The sequence below is a fragment of the Pteropus medius genome, unplaced genomic scaffold (genome assembly GCF_902729225.1).
Source record: "Pteropus medius unplaced genomic scaffold, Ma_sr-lr_union100, whole genome shotgun sequence".
In the NCBI taxonomy this organism is placed as follows: Eukaryota; Metazoa; Chordata; class Mammalia; order Chiroptera; family Pteropodidae; genus Pteropus; species Pteropus medius.
The window spans coordinates 3,366,311-3,383,789 of NW_024340848.1; the positions used below are offsets into that span (position 1 = coordinate 3,366,311).

The 17,479-nt window shown below is 30.9% G+C and overlaps 1 pseudogene; it reads left to right on the forward strand.

Annotated features, from left to right (window-relative positions):
* The first annotated feature begins 15,812 nt into the window (after positions 1-15,812).
* On the forward strand, positions 15,813-15,931 carry LOC120582792 (uncharacterized; annotated as a pseudogene).
* The last annotated feature ends 1,548 nt before the right edge of the window (positions 15,932-17,479 follow it).

The window sequence follows — 17,479 nt, forward strand, 5'->3', positions numbered from 1 at the left end:
ATAAAGATCTATGCACTCTTATGCTCACAGCAGCACAATTTACAATAGCCAAGATATGAAAGCAACCTAAATGCCCATCAACAGACAATTGGATAAAGAAGTTATGATTTGTATATAAAATGGAATATTACTCAGCCATTAAAAAAATGAAATGCTACTATTTGCAACGACATGGATGTACCTAGAAGTTATTATGCCGAGTGAAATAAGTCAGACAAAGATAAATACCATATGATTTCACTTACATGTGGAATCTAAGGAACAAAAAGAACAAACCAATCAAAAACAGACTCACAAATATAGAGGACAATCTGGTGACAGACAGAGAGGAAGGTGGTTAAGGAGCTGGAAGGAAGGTGTGATGGGTTAAAGAAGTACAAATTAGTAGTTGATAGATGGTCAGGGGGATGGGGAGCATGGCATAAGGAATGCAGTTAGCAGTAATGTAATGGCTAGATGGAGAGCCAGAGAAGAGAAAGAGCAATTAGGAGGATTGTTTTACAAACTATATAAATGTCTAAGCAATGTACTGTATACTTGAAACTCATAATAAAATAAAAAATATTCAATATGAATATCTGTGTATATGTAAACACATAATTAGGTGATAATGACATAGAGGGAAAGAAAATGCAGTAGGCTGAACAGGAATGTATAATCCAGGGAGGAAGTCATACAGACCATCTTAGAGATATATTCTAAAAACACAAAAGTATGTTATTTATGTATTAGAAACATGCTGAACCTAGCATATGGAGCTACATACCATCACTTATTTTATAATATACTCTCAAGCTAAAAATAAATCCTGGAAAATGGTAGAAAAATATATAGTAATTTAAAGTAGGAGAAAATAACCTATGAATTTATTAGAAGAGAGGATAAATGAGCCTTATGATCTGATTACTAAACTGCAGTTTAATGAAGTACCAATGGAGGGCAAAAGGTATGATCTTGGGCCTAAATAAAGCTATAATTAGAACCAAAGTCAGTGCTAAAAAATATAAACCATGGCAGATTTTCCTCCCATTAGAATTACAGTAGAGAAAATCTGCATGTAGACCTAGGAAAGTACCAGAGTCTGTCCTACGTATTGAGGCTGGTGGGATGAAAATTTAATCCTTCACTTTATTCCATGTACAACTGAGAAATCCAAATTCATATTGCCTGTTGCAAGTATTTGGGGAGGAGGAAAAAAAATGCAAAATCTAGCCCATTAACGGTAAAGTCATTGCCGCCTCCAAACCCCCAAGAGAAAAACAAAGTGCATTGCTGTGTGAAGAACTCAGGGACTCCAAGAGTAAAAAATTATTAAACAAACACATCCAAATTGGTTGAAAATAATTGGATATATACAACAAAAGTGACAAAAATGAAGCATTAGCAACATTACAACTTATAATAATAGAATAATCTGAAGTCCATAAAACTAATTGCTTCAAATGTATAAAGAGATAAATAGGAAATAAAATCATAATTAAAGGAAAGGAAAAATATTAAGGAGATTTTTTAAAAAAATAAATAGAATTTTGTAATGTGATTTTAGAAATGAAAGACAAGAATTCAATGAACTTAAGTAAATTTTAGAACAGAGAAGGAGAGAGTTCAAGAGTAGTTGAAAGTAGATTAAAAAATTTGACTAGAACAAAGCACAGAAAGATGGACAAAAGATTATGTAGTATTTAAGCATACTGACACTAAGATCTTACATTTAAAAGGCCAATTTTATAATAAATTAGAGAAAATATGGTAACCTTCCTTTCCAGGGCTATCACATGCACAATTCTAGGGCCACATTCCAGATGCTAGCATATATGAAGTTGAGCAGTGCATAACCTACATAATATTATGTAGATGACTCCTTTTTTTTCTTCCCTCATATGTTATTTCTAACATACATCACTTTATTTTAATCCAAAAGATACAAAATTTGTATGTTCTCAAATTAAATTAACTATTAGTATGTTATCAAATTAAATTGAAAAATGACTTCAATCCACCTCCTACAAAATACTTGGTTAAGAATTTTATCTTAGAACTGTTTGTAGGAATTCTTAACCATTCTAAGAAGTTTTCATCTCTGCTAAAATTGTTGCCATAAATTACAAGTTAACATTAAGCTTTCCATTTTGTTCATATTCAATTCAAGAAGTATTCATTGAGAACAATTTTTACTTTCTTAGCCAATATTTTTAGTTGACTGCAGGATATCATGCTGTTGTAATAGTTTCTTTTTTATAAAAAGATTCATTGGGTGAATCTCACTGCCTCTCTGCATGCAGTCTCAGAAGACAACAAGGCTCTCCACTCCTCAAATACATATATTATATATATACATATGCCTTTATATATATGCCTTTATATATATATCTATATAAATAATATACATATACATATATAAATAATATATGTATACATAATATACATATATATATGCCTTTTTTCATCAGATAGTAAATTGTCTGGTACTGAGAAAATTAATTACCTCTTTCTGTCACTCTGCCTGTCCTTTGAATCCATTATTCTTTATTGAGAAAGCTCATTTCCCTGAGTATTTTAATACAATTTCAGAAGTTATAACAGCATCACTCTACATTTGGTATGATAGAATGATCTCTTCTACTTTCTGCTTCAGTGTCATTCAACAAATTTAAACTTTAAAAAAAAAACGTGTTCTGTGTGAAAGAGAAGCACTTTGGTAGAAATGTTACTAAAGTCTACTAGACACCCCAATAAATAAATCTTTCCTTATTCTCCAGATGCAGTTTGTATGCTGCATTACTATTCACAGTAAACAACAGACTGGTAAAATAGACAGTACAGATTTAATGATAAATTAAACTGCATTGCATTGACATTCTCTAAGCCAGTAAGCTCCATATAATTGATTTTCTTTCAGAGGTCAATGTGAAACAGCAGTTTGAAAGTTGACATCTCCAAATAAATTCTGATCGTTGACCCTTGCCGTAACTGTCTTTCTGTATATCATTAGCTGAGGCATTAAACCTGTAAGTTTCTTCACCTGTATTACATGGTAAGAATAATGATTTCTACCAGAGGATTACGAGGGCAATTGTTGAGTATACAATGTTTAAGACATTATAAAATATTGGTTCTTACCTTTTTTAATGCAGACAAAATTAATATATGACTATTTAATGATAATTATGAATATCTTTTATCTTAGTGTTTACATATACAAATTGTGTTATAAATTATATACATTATGGAGTTTAACTCTTCTAAAATGTCAATAACTTAACTTACTTTAGATAAATGTTAGAAAAAAACTTTCAGATTGAAAAGTAGACAATCTATTACAGTATTTGAAATAAAATGTAATTTTCTTTTGCCTTTAGGGTTTTCATTTACCCTGTAGTTCTTTTTTGTCTTTACCAAAAATATAGTGGCTTGCATTGCCTAGGTCTTCTTGAAGTATGTGCAATTTATATTCTATCAAATACTGTGGGATTTTAAAAACTGATGTCATGATTATATTATTCATGTCACTATTATTTTAATATGTTTGTGTGATATTTGTGTGATATTTGTGTGAAGCTCAGTGGTATTTTCTCTGGAACAAACCCTCTATAAACGGGAACATTTGAGAAGTCCTAACAGCCTAGAGAAATTTGACCAATGGATTAATACACAAAAAACAAAGCCCTTTTTGGTCAAGCTGCAGCCTGGAATCCCATTTCCTAGCTTTTCCTTAAAGAAGCAAAGATCAGAGGAAGAGTGTTACTTTTCTTAATTCTAGAGTATGTAAGGCAGAAAGGATGTATATTTGGTAAAGAGTATGTTCATTCATTGTTTTTAGGTGCTATTTTTGTCACCAGGCTAACCCTGAAGATACCAGGGCAACATGGTCTAGGGAGCGGTGCATGGAAAAATTTAAGAAAGAGAAAGTAGTGATGATGGCTGCTGTGTGAGGTGATACAAAAGTGCAAACGGTAAAAGGAAATAGAGATGGTGAAACTAGCAATCCTAGTATGCAGACCTTTTCATTGGTACTTATGAGCCAACACCCTGTTCATAGCCTGTTGCTTCCTGAAGCCCAATATGACTCTGATTGCACGGAGTGCAGAAAAAAAACTGTAAGTAGAGAAAGAGTAGATCCATAATGTTCTCCAAAAATATTGCAACAAATTCTGATCAATAAAGGCAAAAACCTGAGCCAACCTCTGACTAAATATAAATCTTGATGGAAAGGACAATTGAGTATAATTTTCATAGAAGGAGTTCAGAAGTTTATTTCTCACTTCAAAAATCTATTGTTTTAAGATCACTTTGATATAGCTGCAATAAAAATAAAAAATTTAAAAAAGGGCACAAACAACTTCAGCATGCTATTACTGGGTACAAAGTCATTTTGGAAAGCATGAGCCAATCAAATGTGCCTTAAGAAGACAAACTCGGTTGTCTTCTAAAGAGGGACAAACAAAAGTTCTTTTGCAGAAGTAGATATTCAGTGCAACCAGTAAACTAGTAATATGGCCATAGATTACACTAATGCCATTTTCCAGGATTATCTTATATCTTGGTGATGCCTACTTATGTTTATTTTTGCAAACATCAGGCACTGTTTATGATATAACGGAAAGTTTAATTTATTATGAATGGTCATACAGTTTAAAACTGAGAACCAAGCCTTCTTCCAAAACAATTGCTATAATTGAAGTTGAAGGAATGAATGCTAAACTATACAAGCTTTGAACAGCTATGAAAGATGAAGCATTTTTAGACATGGTTAGTAAATATGGAGTTGAACAAATAAAAATAAAATGGGTAGTCCCTAACTATTAGTTAGTGCAGGCTTTTTAATATAATTATATTTAATAAATTCTGATAAAATTTTAGAATGTAGAATACAAATATACTTTTTCCAGATTAAAGAGGTAGCTGTATACCTTTATGTAATCAGAAAATAGATGTAATAAGTTATTGCCATATACATCCCTGACTGAATGATGATTTGTATCAGGCCATGGAGATGATGGCTGTGTTGATACCTTAAACACACCTGTGGTTCAGTAAAAAATAAAACACACTAAATGCCCATCAACAGACAATTGGATAAAGAAGTTATGCTTCATATATAAAATGGAATATTACTCAGTCATTAAAAAAATGAAATCCTACCATTTGCAATGACATGGATGGACCTAGATAGAGGTTATTATGCTGATGAAATAAGTCAGAGAAAGATAAATACCATATGATATCACTTATATGTGGAATCTAAGGAACAAGAAGAACAAACTATTCAAAAACAGACTCGCAAATATAGAGTACAATCTGGTGATGGCCAGAGGGGAGGGGTGGGGGTGCTGGAAGAAAGAAGTGAAGAGTTAAAGAAGTACAAATTAGTAGTTGATAGGTGGAAACAGGGATGGGGAACATGGCATAGGGATACAGTCAGCAGTAATGTAATGGCTATGTGTAGAGCCAGAGGGAAAATAGAGTAATGAGGGGGATCGTTTCACAAACTATATAAATGTCTAACCAATGTACCGTATATTTGAAACTAATAAAAAAATCTTTAAAACAAAACAAAACAAAAAAAATAGAATCTAGGTTATATTGCATGATCTGTTAGCATTCTGTATGATTGCATCATGTATTTCTGGTACAGCAGGAAAATATGATCTTGGAACCTAGAATTTATGTCCACATGGGGTGGCATAAAAAAAATAAAATTGATCTCATTTTTTTGGCAAAAATGTAGATCCTTGAATATTGAACTTCTGCAGCAACTCTCCCTCTGCACACACACTACAAAATGTGATAAAAAGTTGCAAACAGTGCTTCTAAACCCCTTTAAAAACTATGATTTTAGGTTCTAAATTTTTTTAGTCTGCTGAAGCCACTGAATCTCAGGTATGCTTCTATAAGAAACAATGAGGCACTAGAGAATTTGCTCCACTCAAACCAACGTTATCATTTATCAGAAGTAGTCCTCTAATTTATAATACATAAGAGGATGTACTAATAATATACATAAACTATACTCATTTTTGCTAAAATATTCCATATGGGACATAAACAAAAATTTTAAAAATTATGAAGTTATGATTCTCATTTAATCAAAAATTATTTTGTATGTTTACTAGATATCAGGAAAATTAGAGCAATGGGAGAGATATCAATAAGTATCCTAGTTTTAGAGATAGGGGGCCTCACATTATCAGTTAGATTACACTGTAGATAATAATACAATTACAAGTTGATCTAAGCTTCAAGACTGTCTTCCAAATTCCTGAAGTTATGCTTTTCTTATTATGTGACAGTGATTCCTTACTGCTATTTTGTTCCTAAGATCTATTCTGGTAATTTGAGTACATTTTCTCCAGATCATAATAGGGATGTGATTCTGAAGGAATATAAGAATGATCTGATTGATATTATTGCTTTATCCTGCAACTTTCACCAGGCATGTATTGAATGATGATGGAGGGGGAGCCATTTCCATATCTATTTGTTTAATTATGTTCCCTGATGCATCTATCTATCTAGCTATTTATTTTCATTCATTCAACAAATATTTATTGAGCTAAGTGTTATTTGCCAAGTATTATTCTAGACACATGGGATAAAGCAATGACTAATGGAATCATAGAATGTAAATTTCATTGTAGCTGCTCCACAGTACCATTTGTGTTGCACTGAATATTTGTGTTAAATGGATAGGCTTCAAAAGCTGGCATAATATTCTACTCCCATTTGTGCATCTTCGAACAGGGCCAAATTTCCTCATTAGCTGCCTGACCCCAGGAAAAGACTTCAGAGGAGGGTCATTGGGACACAGTGAGTATTCAATTGCCTGCCCACAGTTTAAATGACCTCGTTTTTATATGATTTCTAATTGTGTTAATCACATTTGATATCTTGAAATTTGTGGGCATTTATTAATGATGTTCCTTTTTATATTTAAATATCATTATGAACAAGTATACAAAATTAAATCAGAGCCAAATACATGAATTTCTGGGGAAAATATAGTAAGTCTTTGTATTATGTGTGATTTTACATAAATATATTACAGATCTTTTAATATGTTAGGTAGAAAGAGAAAGCATATTAAATTGTACATGGAACCTGAGAAATCCCATTGGAAAACAGAAGCTTCAGAATCAAAACCTTACTTTCCTCCTGTCTAAACAAGTTACCAAAATAATATCATTGTTTGTATGCTTTAAGAATGGGCTACATTTGAGATATAGCATTATCAAATATGGGAGATTGCATTAAATATTTCATCTGCCAAAGTAAGACAATAGCATGTTTTTTCTTTTTTTAAAAATGAGGTTCTTGCCTTGTCATCACATTATTGTTGTTCCTCTATATTTATACTTCTAAAGGTTTACAACTAAGAATTACTTAGATTCTAGTCACCTAAGTCATAGCAGCTCACTCTGAGTTTATGGAAATGGTTATTTGAGAAGCTGTATATGCAAATAATTCATACTCTGTCATATTAGAGAGAAAATATGTGGTACTGAGTATCCTTTGAAACTCGTTAGGTGGAAAACATAAAGAAAAATGAATTATGATACAGCTTTTACATGGCTCAAACTTTGTTAGTCAATCATCAGGATACAATTTAAAACAGATTATCTCATGATGAAATAGTCTAGTTTTCTTTTCTTACCAAGTTGAATGAAAAAGTAACCTTTTCTGAAAAACATTTGAAATAAGAGGCTATCTTAACTCTCTTGGCTTACTCAGCCAGCTCTCTTCTGACAGAATCTAAAACATAATATGACAACAAAATCATAATTAATTCTGAGTCACTAATTCATTGCGAAGTTATAGAAAACATGTAATCCTCTCCGTAACAATTTTCGGTTGGGTTTTTAAGTTGTTTCTTAGATTCAGGGATCCCTCTCGGGGAGGGGGATACTTTATAGGTGCCCTTTAACTGTTAACAATTTTGTGTCTTTTTATTTTAAGTGATTTCTTAGAAGCAGCATGTAATTGGGTATTGTATTTATATATAATCTGCAATATATCTCTTCTAATAGGAATGTTTAGAATATTATAATATGAATACTGATATGTTTTGCTTTAAGTCTCTCACTTTGCTAATTGTGTTTTATTTGGTCCATTTGTTCTTTTTTCCCTTTCTCTCTTTTTTTTTTCTTGCTTTTGCATTAATGGAAAATTACTGTTGTTTCATTTTATCTACACTATTGGTTTATTATTTAAAATTCATCTTTATGCCTATACTGCCCTAAAGTTTGAAAAATAACATTTTATTTATTATAGTATGTGTACAAATGGCATAATACCATTTCACACACAGTATAAAATATCAAGTATTTATTTTTAAAAATTAGGTTTTAAAAAATTATTTTTCATATAAAGTTTAGCTTTTACTAGTTATAATACTAGTTATAATACAAAAAATTTCAGTAAAGGAAAATATCACTTGAAGTATATTGTTATGCTTACATTTTTCAGTAACAGCAAAGGCTTAAAAATCTAACACTCATTTTTTTCAAAAGCTACTTACGGGTTATTTGTCAAGGCAGCAACAGTTTCCATGGGAATGGAATCAAGTACCCTCAGCAAGAGGTTTCGGAAATCTGTTAAATTTCAATGACTGAAACTTAGCACTCCTCTAATAACATAATCTAATTACTAAGCGCTAAATTGCAACAATTTCTCAAACATACTGACAGAGTGACTGTCATTATTCTCTAAATGGTGACTAACTGAAAATAATTACAGGACAGTCTTTGAAATTGTTCCAGTAAAATTCGTGCATCTGTAATATTGTATAAAATCACCATGTTATGGAATCACGACTCAGCTGTGTTTTTAAATAAAATACTTTTAAAATAGTATCACTCTTCAATAATAAAGGTGAAACAATTGAATTCCTCGTGGGAGCTTAGACATACAAGGTCTCTTATTTGTCATTGCAATGTTGTCTTTAAAGTTTAGGAGCCAAATCCTCTTATTTACCAGAATGAATACTTGTGATCTCCTGATGTGATCAAATTATCATAGAGGTAGTAAGCCTGTATTAGATCTATTTTCACTTGACACTATGTTAAATGTATAAAGCATAAAATTTTTAAACATCTCCCATAAATATTTTTTTTACCAACATGAAATAATTTTGGCCTACATTTTATTTGTATCTTGGTGAAAAAATATTTGAAAAACATTTTACATGCTCTTATATAGTAGACTTTATCCTGAATAGACAAAGTAAATGTGTTAGTTAACCAAATTTCAGTCATAGGAACTTACATCAAGACATTTGGCTGAATTATCTAGTTATTTAATAAAATTTTCTCTTTTATTTTAGTTACAAACCTACTGGGAGAAGTAAATAGATAAACAAAACCTTCTATCGACTTCTTTAGAGAGCCAACAGGTATAAATTGTTCTCCCCCCTTCCCACAGAGTGGGCGCCCTATGTTTATTCCTACCATATGTTTATGTCTCAGTAATAGTGCCTCTGGATCCTGGACTCAGTTCTAATGACCACATAAGAAAATAAAATGAAGAAGCAGGTGTATATTCAGTGGTGAAAAGCATTTTTAAAAATCTAAATTTTAATTATAAAATGATTGACACCCACTGAAAAAAAGCCAACATTAGTAAAAAAAAAATATCCAAGCCATTTTCTTGGTAGCCATCTTCCACTTCCCCAGAAGTACTAAATTATTTAAGAGTTCCTTCATAACATCTCTTCGAAAATATTTATCACATTATAAGGTAACTAGACAGTTGTCTTTTTAGTTATAACACTTTATCTAGTTATATACATATTATATCAAAAATCTATAATGCAAAAAAATTAAGAAAGCTAAAATATTCATTTCACCTCTGTCCTCCTACACCCAGTTTCCTTATCCTATGGCAATTAGGTTACTAATTTCTCATGTATTCTACCTGAGCTATTCTACATTTATACACATACCTATGTATTTACATTCATTTTTGCATCACCCATACTACCATGAACACTTCTTGCAAGTTATGCTATAGAAGAAAATGCAGAACTTTCTCCTTTTTAACACCTATCTCATACCTTATTGTAAATTCATCACTTTCTTTACTGAAGAACATTTAGCATTTTTCATTCTTTCTGTGAAATACACAAGTACAGTGTGTATCTATAAAATAAATTATTGAACCATTACAGCATATTGTATTTTGAAAAAGTTTTCATAGGCAATATTTATGGTTCTATACACTCTCCAAGAAACATGCCATGCCCATCAAGAAGTGGAGTCTATTTTCCTTCTCCTTGCAATTGGCCATAAATTTGTAAATACTTTGAAAAATATAATTTGATTGAAATGTAATGTAATTTCTGACGTCAGGTCATAAAAAGTGCTGAAGCTTTAATCTAGGTCCATCTATCTTGGGACTCTTGCTCATGGAATTCATTTACCATGTTGTAATAAAATTCAGTAACATAGAGAGGTCACATGTAGATATTCTTGCTGAGAACCCCATTTATTAGCTCGTAGCCCATATTACCCTACCACCTTCTATTGTTAAGATGTGAAAAAGACTTATAATAATTCTATCCCTAGACTTTGACCACCCCAGATGAATCCAAGTTGAGTAAAGATAAAATATACTGAGCCCTGTCCAAATTAAATATCCATGAGCAATAAATGCCACCATTGATTTGGCTAAAATCAGTTGCGTGGATATGTACGTGGTATATATTTGTGATATACGTGTATATATGTGTTACTTGGCACACTTCACTTTCTCCACCAGAATATATACTTTTTTGGAAACTACTGGATTTTCTATATTTTATTGACCAGCTATATATTAACATCTATAAAACCAGGTATACTTTTATATGAACCGGATAAATAGTAGAAAATGAAAACCTTTGATATCCTGATTCCTTCCACTTCTTAGTTTTTTGCAACTTTATTCATTTCCATGAATTTATTAAGGAATAAACATTATTTTAAATTAATATTAAAATTATTTAAAAGTAATGGGTTTCCTAATTCATTTTAAATAATATTAAAAACCACATTCTAAAAAATTTGAAAGTAGGTTTAAAATGGAGGAATCATTAACTTTGTGATCATTCTGATAGCAAACTTTCTGTCTATTTCATTCACTAAGATGATGATCAAGACATGGGAGGAAACAAAACCATTTTTCTCTTCTTAACTGTTCATCCTTGTTACCTGATTGGTTTGCTTGCCAAAATTAATTGACAAGGATGGAACTGGAAACATTATGTGAATTCCATCTGGCAGCTCTTTGTAAAGTAATTAATAGCTATATAATATTGTTTAAGAGTACAATTCTCCAAATAGAAATATGCCATAATTTATTCAGACTTCACAAGCATAGAAATATTGCACCAAGAATTTATGCATGAGAAAGGCACCACATAAAACCTTTTATTTGCTTCCAAAAGCAGCATTTTTTTATTGTGGTCTAAAAGCAGTTTCGACCAAATGTTATATTTGATGTCATCGCATATGTACATTTGTTTTGTATTGTCCTGAAAACCATAACGATATTTATACAGACCCCCAAATTTTCAATTTTCAAACTCTATGAAAGGCACGTTAATTCTATAGTCATGTTTGCTGGAATATAGCTATAATAAATCAGTGGCAATAGCCATATGTCTGATTAATAACCTTTCCCTGCATAATCGCTGTGATCTCATTTAAAATTCCAGTTTTTCGAGTGGTTTTGTATAAATTTGAAAGGTGTACTTTATTGCTTTCTAGAACATTCTGTTTGGAGATACTATTTTATAACATGATTATAAGATTAACTAAATCATATTAAATTTTTATAATTTTCTCCTAACTTTAGAGTTCATTTTCTTATTTTTTCTCCGAATATTTCCCCTCTCCATTCTCTCTCTTTTAAGGACCTCTGGAGTTACAAGGCAAAATTAGAGCATGAAATTGATTTCCTTTCTATTTTTTTTTCTATTAATCATACATTGTCAACGCTGTTGCTTCTGCATTCATTGACTCTGTATCTTCGCTCATTTTATATCTATTTTTTCTAAGCTCAAATGATATTGCCTTCTAGATTTGAACATTAATGAGAATAATAGGCACAAAATAATGGTAATAATACTATTTATTATATGTGCTAGGTGCACATTTATTCAATACTTCATATTTAAAATTTCATTGAATCCTGACCTCTATCATATTAACTAGCTATTGTTGTTAATCTCATTAGTACTGGTGAATAAACTGATATTTAGTAAAGCTGAATAACTTGGACACAGTAATATAGTAGTAACTCAGGAACTTGGCTCTAAATCTATAATGTTATCCAACACTCTCTCCTACACATATAACTTTCTACTCTAATGCTTTTGTGAGTATATTGTTCAAGTATAATCTTGAAGTTCTGTAGTGGGTGTATGATAAATACTAGGTGAATTAATATAGATTAAGGAGTTAAATATTTTCCCATATATAACATGCATGTAGATAATGATCTCTTAAGGGAATAAGTAAATCTTAATGAGAAAGGGTAATATTTGGGTTGAATGTCTCTCACTGAATTTAATACACCTCTGCCAATGGGCTCATACCCATGTCCAAGAGAAGGAATGTTAAAATGAATATATGAATAAAGCTTTCAATAAAATTTCAGCAGTTGTTTAAGCAGATTTTTCAATTCTTATATAACAATGCTTGCAATTGTGATGAGCAAAGATATTCACAGCCTTATTTCACTATCAGTAACTTAAAAGTTTCATACTTACAGGTTCTCTTGAGACAAATATCCCCTCTGGGTTACAACTGCAGAAGTTTTATGATGGCACATCTCAGAGAATGAGTAAGTGGACAACATTATGTACAATAAATGTTCTGGAAACTGACAACTATATGGAAAGAAATTTGAAGAAGTCAAAGATTCTACAAGAAAGAATGGTGAGAGTTGAGAGAGCTGGCTTCCCCCCTTCTCCCACCCCCCGAATCCCAGTCTTTACAATTCTAGCAATCCATTTCCCCCATACTTGAGAAAATACAAGTTGTAGAATTAATAAGAAATTTTTATTGATAGAAGCAAAACATCTACCACAAAAATATTAGAAGAGTTAAATATTTAAGTAACATACTTTGGACTAAGGAAAACCAAGGAAAAAAAAAAGAGAGACTAAAAAAGAAATTAAAATAATGAAAAGTACTTTTAGTCCTTAGGATTCTTCTTAAATTTATTTTAATTAAAAAATATAGAATATGTCTAACATTTTATGTTCTTTACTCATACAACAAAATTATCTGCCTTACAATAGTTTATGTAAGTTATTTTAAGAACTCTTTAGATATTTGGCCAATCAACTAACTCAGTAACTCTCTAGAGGTTTCTCAGTATGTTTGTATAAATTTCTACATTTTGAACAGCGGGACTTTTACAGCATCAAACAAATCAGCTTTTATTTCCAGAAGTAGAATGTCTAGGAAAAAACTTTGAGAATTATTTTTGTTTGTTTTCACATTAAATAAACTAACATGATGCTCGTATGCCACTTAAATTACATTTTTTATGTATCCCAAGGAATTTTACAAATGAATTTGGAAATTTTGATGGTGTTTCAAAAACATGGGATCAGCAATAACATTCTTTAAATTTAATGTGATAAATTGCAAAGACCCTAATCATAAACCTAGTAAATAGCAGATCCTTAAATCAGACTCATTTTCTGACTCTTGTATCCTTTAAGTTTCTCAGATGGTTCTCTTAGTGACTCTGCTTTTGCAATTACCTATTTATATAATATAGGTGAAAACATTTAAAATTATAGTGTCTGTGTCTGCACAAATGAAAAAAGTTGCATTTGCTGATTTTTAATGTCCTTTAAAACTCTCAAAAATACTAAAATGACACTGACTTCTTTATATTTCTCTGTTTATATGCATGAGCAAAACTACATTAAAATCAAGGGTTTTCCAAATAAGTGATAACCATATTTTATGTTCATTAGTAATGTCCTAACAAGATCAATGAAGTAGAGAGTCCAATAAGAAGTAAAGGAACTTAGAGGCACAAACCAAAAAAATTCAGAGCTCAGGAGAACAATTACATTACTAGAATTGAGAATAAGTGATCAATCACAACAAAAAAGCAGCTCATATACTTTGTCGAAAAGCATCTTTCTCACTGAGGGTTTGCTTATTCTACTTTCTACACTTAGAATTTTTTTTTTAATATCTATGTCTTAAATACTTTACCAGAGGTAATATTTATACTATTTTTTATTTTCAAAATGCTCTCATATATTTTATCTAATTTCATTCTATTATAATACTCCGAGTTAAACTAAATAACTTAACTCCACTTTTCAGGTGCCAAATTTGATATGCTAAAAAGCATTATATATAAAATATTCACTGATATTTAGTGAAAGATCTTTAGGTAAAAAAATGTGTCTTACAGTTACTCGCAAACTTCTCTTTAAAAAACTACAATATGATATTTTCCTTTTCAGTGATAGATGGCTCAGTATTTCATGATTATGACTAACAATATAGTTTTAAATTTCAAATTAGATACTATATAGTGAGCTTTATGTACAAAGTTCAAAATTTTTTCTTAAATGAAATTAAATGGAACATTTACTTCTATTGTTAATATGTAATGTTTTTATAGAGATTAACTTTTAAGTCTTATGTTTATCATTATTATATATACATTACATGTGTATACATTGTTATACATTTAAGATTGTAGAATTCTTATACTTAGCCATTTAGGATTAATGATATTTAATACAAAAGTCACTGCCTAGTACTTGAATAAGCTAAATTTAAAATAAGTCTTGATTTAACAAATTACACTACAAACTTGTTAGTATAAGTTTAAGAGATGATTAATAAACTCAGATAGTAGCTTGAATTTAGGAAATAACTGGCTCTATATGATATTATATTAAGATCTTTGACAATTTAGTCTGATAGATAATATTCTTGGTGAAGGAATTATTGGTTCATTATTTCAGTGAGAGGATCATCAACTATTATTTCTCACTCAGTACAGAAATGCTTTCTCAACTTTTCATTTTCACCATTTCAGTAAATGATATAGCTAGAGTCTTTTCCTCTTTCCTTCTATCAGCCAAAATGTTATCAAGTGGAATGAGTAAGTGGCTGGTAAAGATGCCTGGGGCTTTTCATTTAAGGTCACTGGCAGGGCTGAGTGTTGTTACATTGCAATGTTATGCTATGCAGGGATTAATTTATAATCTAGAGCATACACATCCACAAACAGCGTAAATCTTGGCTGTGCTCCCAATAAACATTTAACATATTTGTTCCATTTACAGTAGGAGTGTAATTAGAGCTCTAGATGCTGGATTACCAGGGCTTTGTAGTTAGGGGAATACAGATATATTGACTCTCATAGGTAAAAAACGTAATTAAGGGTGTTTGCAGAAGAGTGGACCCCTTGCACACTGTTAATAGAAGCAATGATACATATTGTACATAAACTTTGGAGGAAGGGTATCTGCTAAATGTTGGTGCTACCACTGTCTATCTCAATTTGAGCATGTCAATGATCTGAGTGTTATTTTTCTCACTTGCAAAAAAAAAGAAAAAAAGAAAAAAAATGATTACAACAAGATTATTTCTAAAATCCACTCAAATTCTAAAATTCAATAATTTCTTGTCTCTTTAAATTTAATATTGTAAAATGAGTATACTTGTTTCCAATTATTCTTTCTTTCGATATTTGATATATTTTAATAAATGTTATAGAGCACCATATGATGAAATTAAAAATAGATGTTATCTTCTTTCATCAAGTTTTACATCAAGAATTACAACCAAGTCTTCAGCCATGCTACCCTGAACAAGCACGATCCCGTCTGATCTCGGAAGCTAAGCAGGTTCGGGCCTGGTTAGTACTTGGATGGCAGACCACCTAGGAAGACCAGGTGCTGTAGGCATAAAAAATAAAAAAAATAAGGGATTGTAAGATGACAAAGTCCTTGCAATCTGTGAGGTCAACCAAGGGTTGCCTTGCCTTATTAAAAAAAAAAAAAGAATTACAACCAAACTTTTGTTTCTCATATGATCATTTTAATTTCCTCTTTGACCATTTTTGAAAGCAGTAAGGCTGACAATACCACCAATGTGATTATTAATTATCATTTATGTGTAAAAATTTCTAGCATTTGCTTATATACACACTAGCAAAAATTTATAAGTAGATGACCAAGATTATTATTTTTAAAATGTAAGAAGCATATTACATCATAGAAATTTTTATTATAAGTGCTTATATTCGTACTCAAACAGCCTTCCTAAAGAAAATATCAGGTTCTGTCATTACTGATATAACAAATGTGTAAAATATTCTTAAGATCTATAATGTCATAGGCATGTATGGGTTTTGAATAAATGAATGGATAGTAAATAATTGACATTTTAAAATAGTTAACAGTCAATATATTTAGCATTGATTCATAATGCATCTTGATGACTTGATTTATTTTTGTTCATTTTTTGAGATTTTACCAATCAAAAGATTTGACCCAAATTTATTTTGCTTATATAAATATTAATTGAATCAAGTGGGACTAAAAGGAGATAGGACTTCAAGACTATATCTTTTTTCACAGCTTTACAATGTTCCAAATCAATTCACTACCAAAACAAGGACTACTGAATTTGAATTATATATTCATTTCTCCTATTAACCTTCTGAATAACCTATAATTTTAATGTAATTATATAAGCAGCATAAAAACTTAAATACAGAAAACAGAAAATGTAGGTTCTCTAATGATTAAACAAATAACTTCATGATGCCAGAACACACACAAAAAAAGTTTTCTGTTTTTTTCTAAGTTATCAACTATTTATTCATCTTTCAGAGAATATTTCTGTGTCATTTCACCCTTAAAAGTAAATTTTGGATTACATGCAGATTGTTACAGAATGCTAATTAGATACAATTTCATTTGGATGTGATTTTCCCTTTAAAACTCTTCTAAATACTCACTTCCTACATTGTTGAGGACATTAAGAAATTTGTAATCACAACGTTGAAGGATTTGGTGATATCAGAAGTTGTGAATTCAAAGGCCTATTAAGGCTATGTAGGAACCACAAAGTAAATCAAGCAGTCAGACATCAGAAAATAGGGATGAGTATGTTATGTGATAAAAATATTGATTATGCTCTCCTTAATTCTCCACCCTTACTTCCCTGTAATTGAGCTGAACTTCCAAAAATGCCAGTATTTGATTATCTTTTGCCTGAGGCCTTTCTCTGGCTGCGTTTAGCATGCACACAGCCAACCAGATGTGCTAAGATTAAGGCTTTCATGGAAAAGCCTTCAACCAAAAATGATGAGCATTTGAGTATCAATATTCTAGCTCCTTTGTCTCGTGAGAGTGATAACTCTAAGGTGCTTGTTTTATACTTGCTCTCAGAACTCACCAGCAAGGTTAAGTTCCAATTACCCATAGCAGTAGCTTTTTTGATAATGC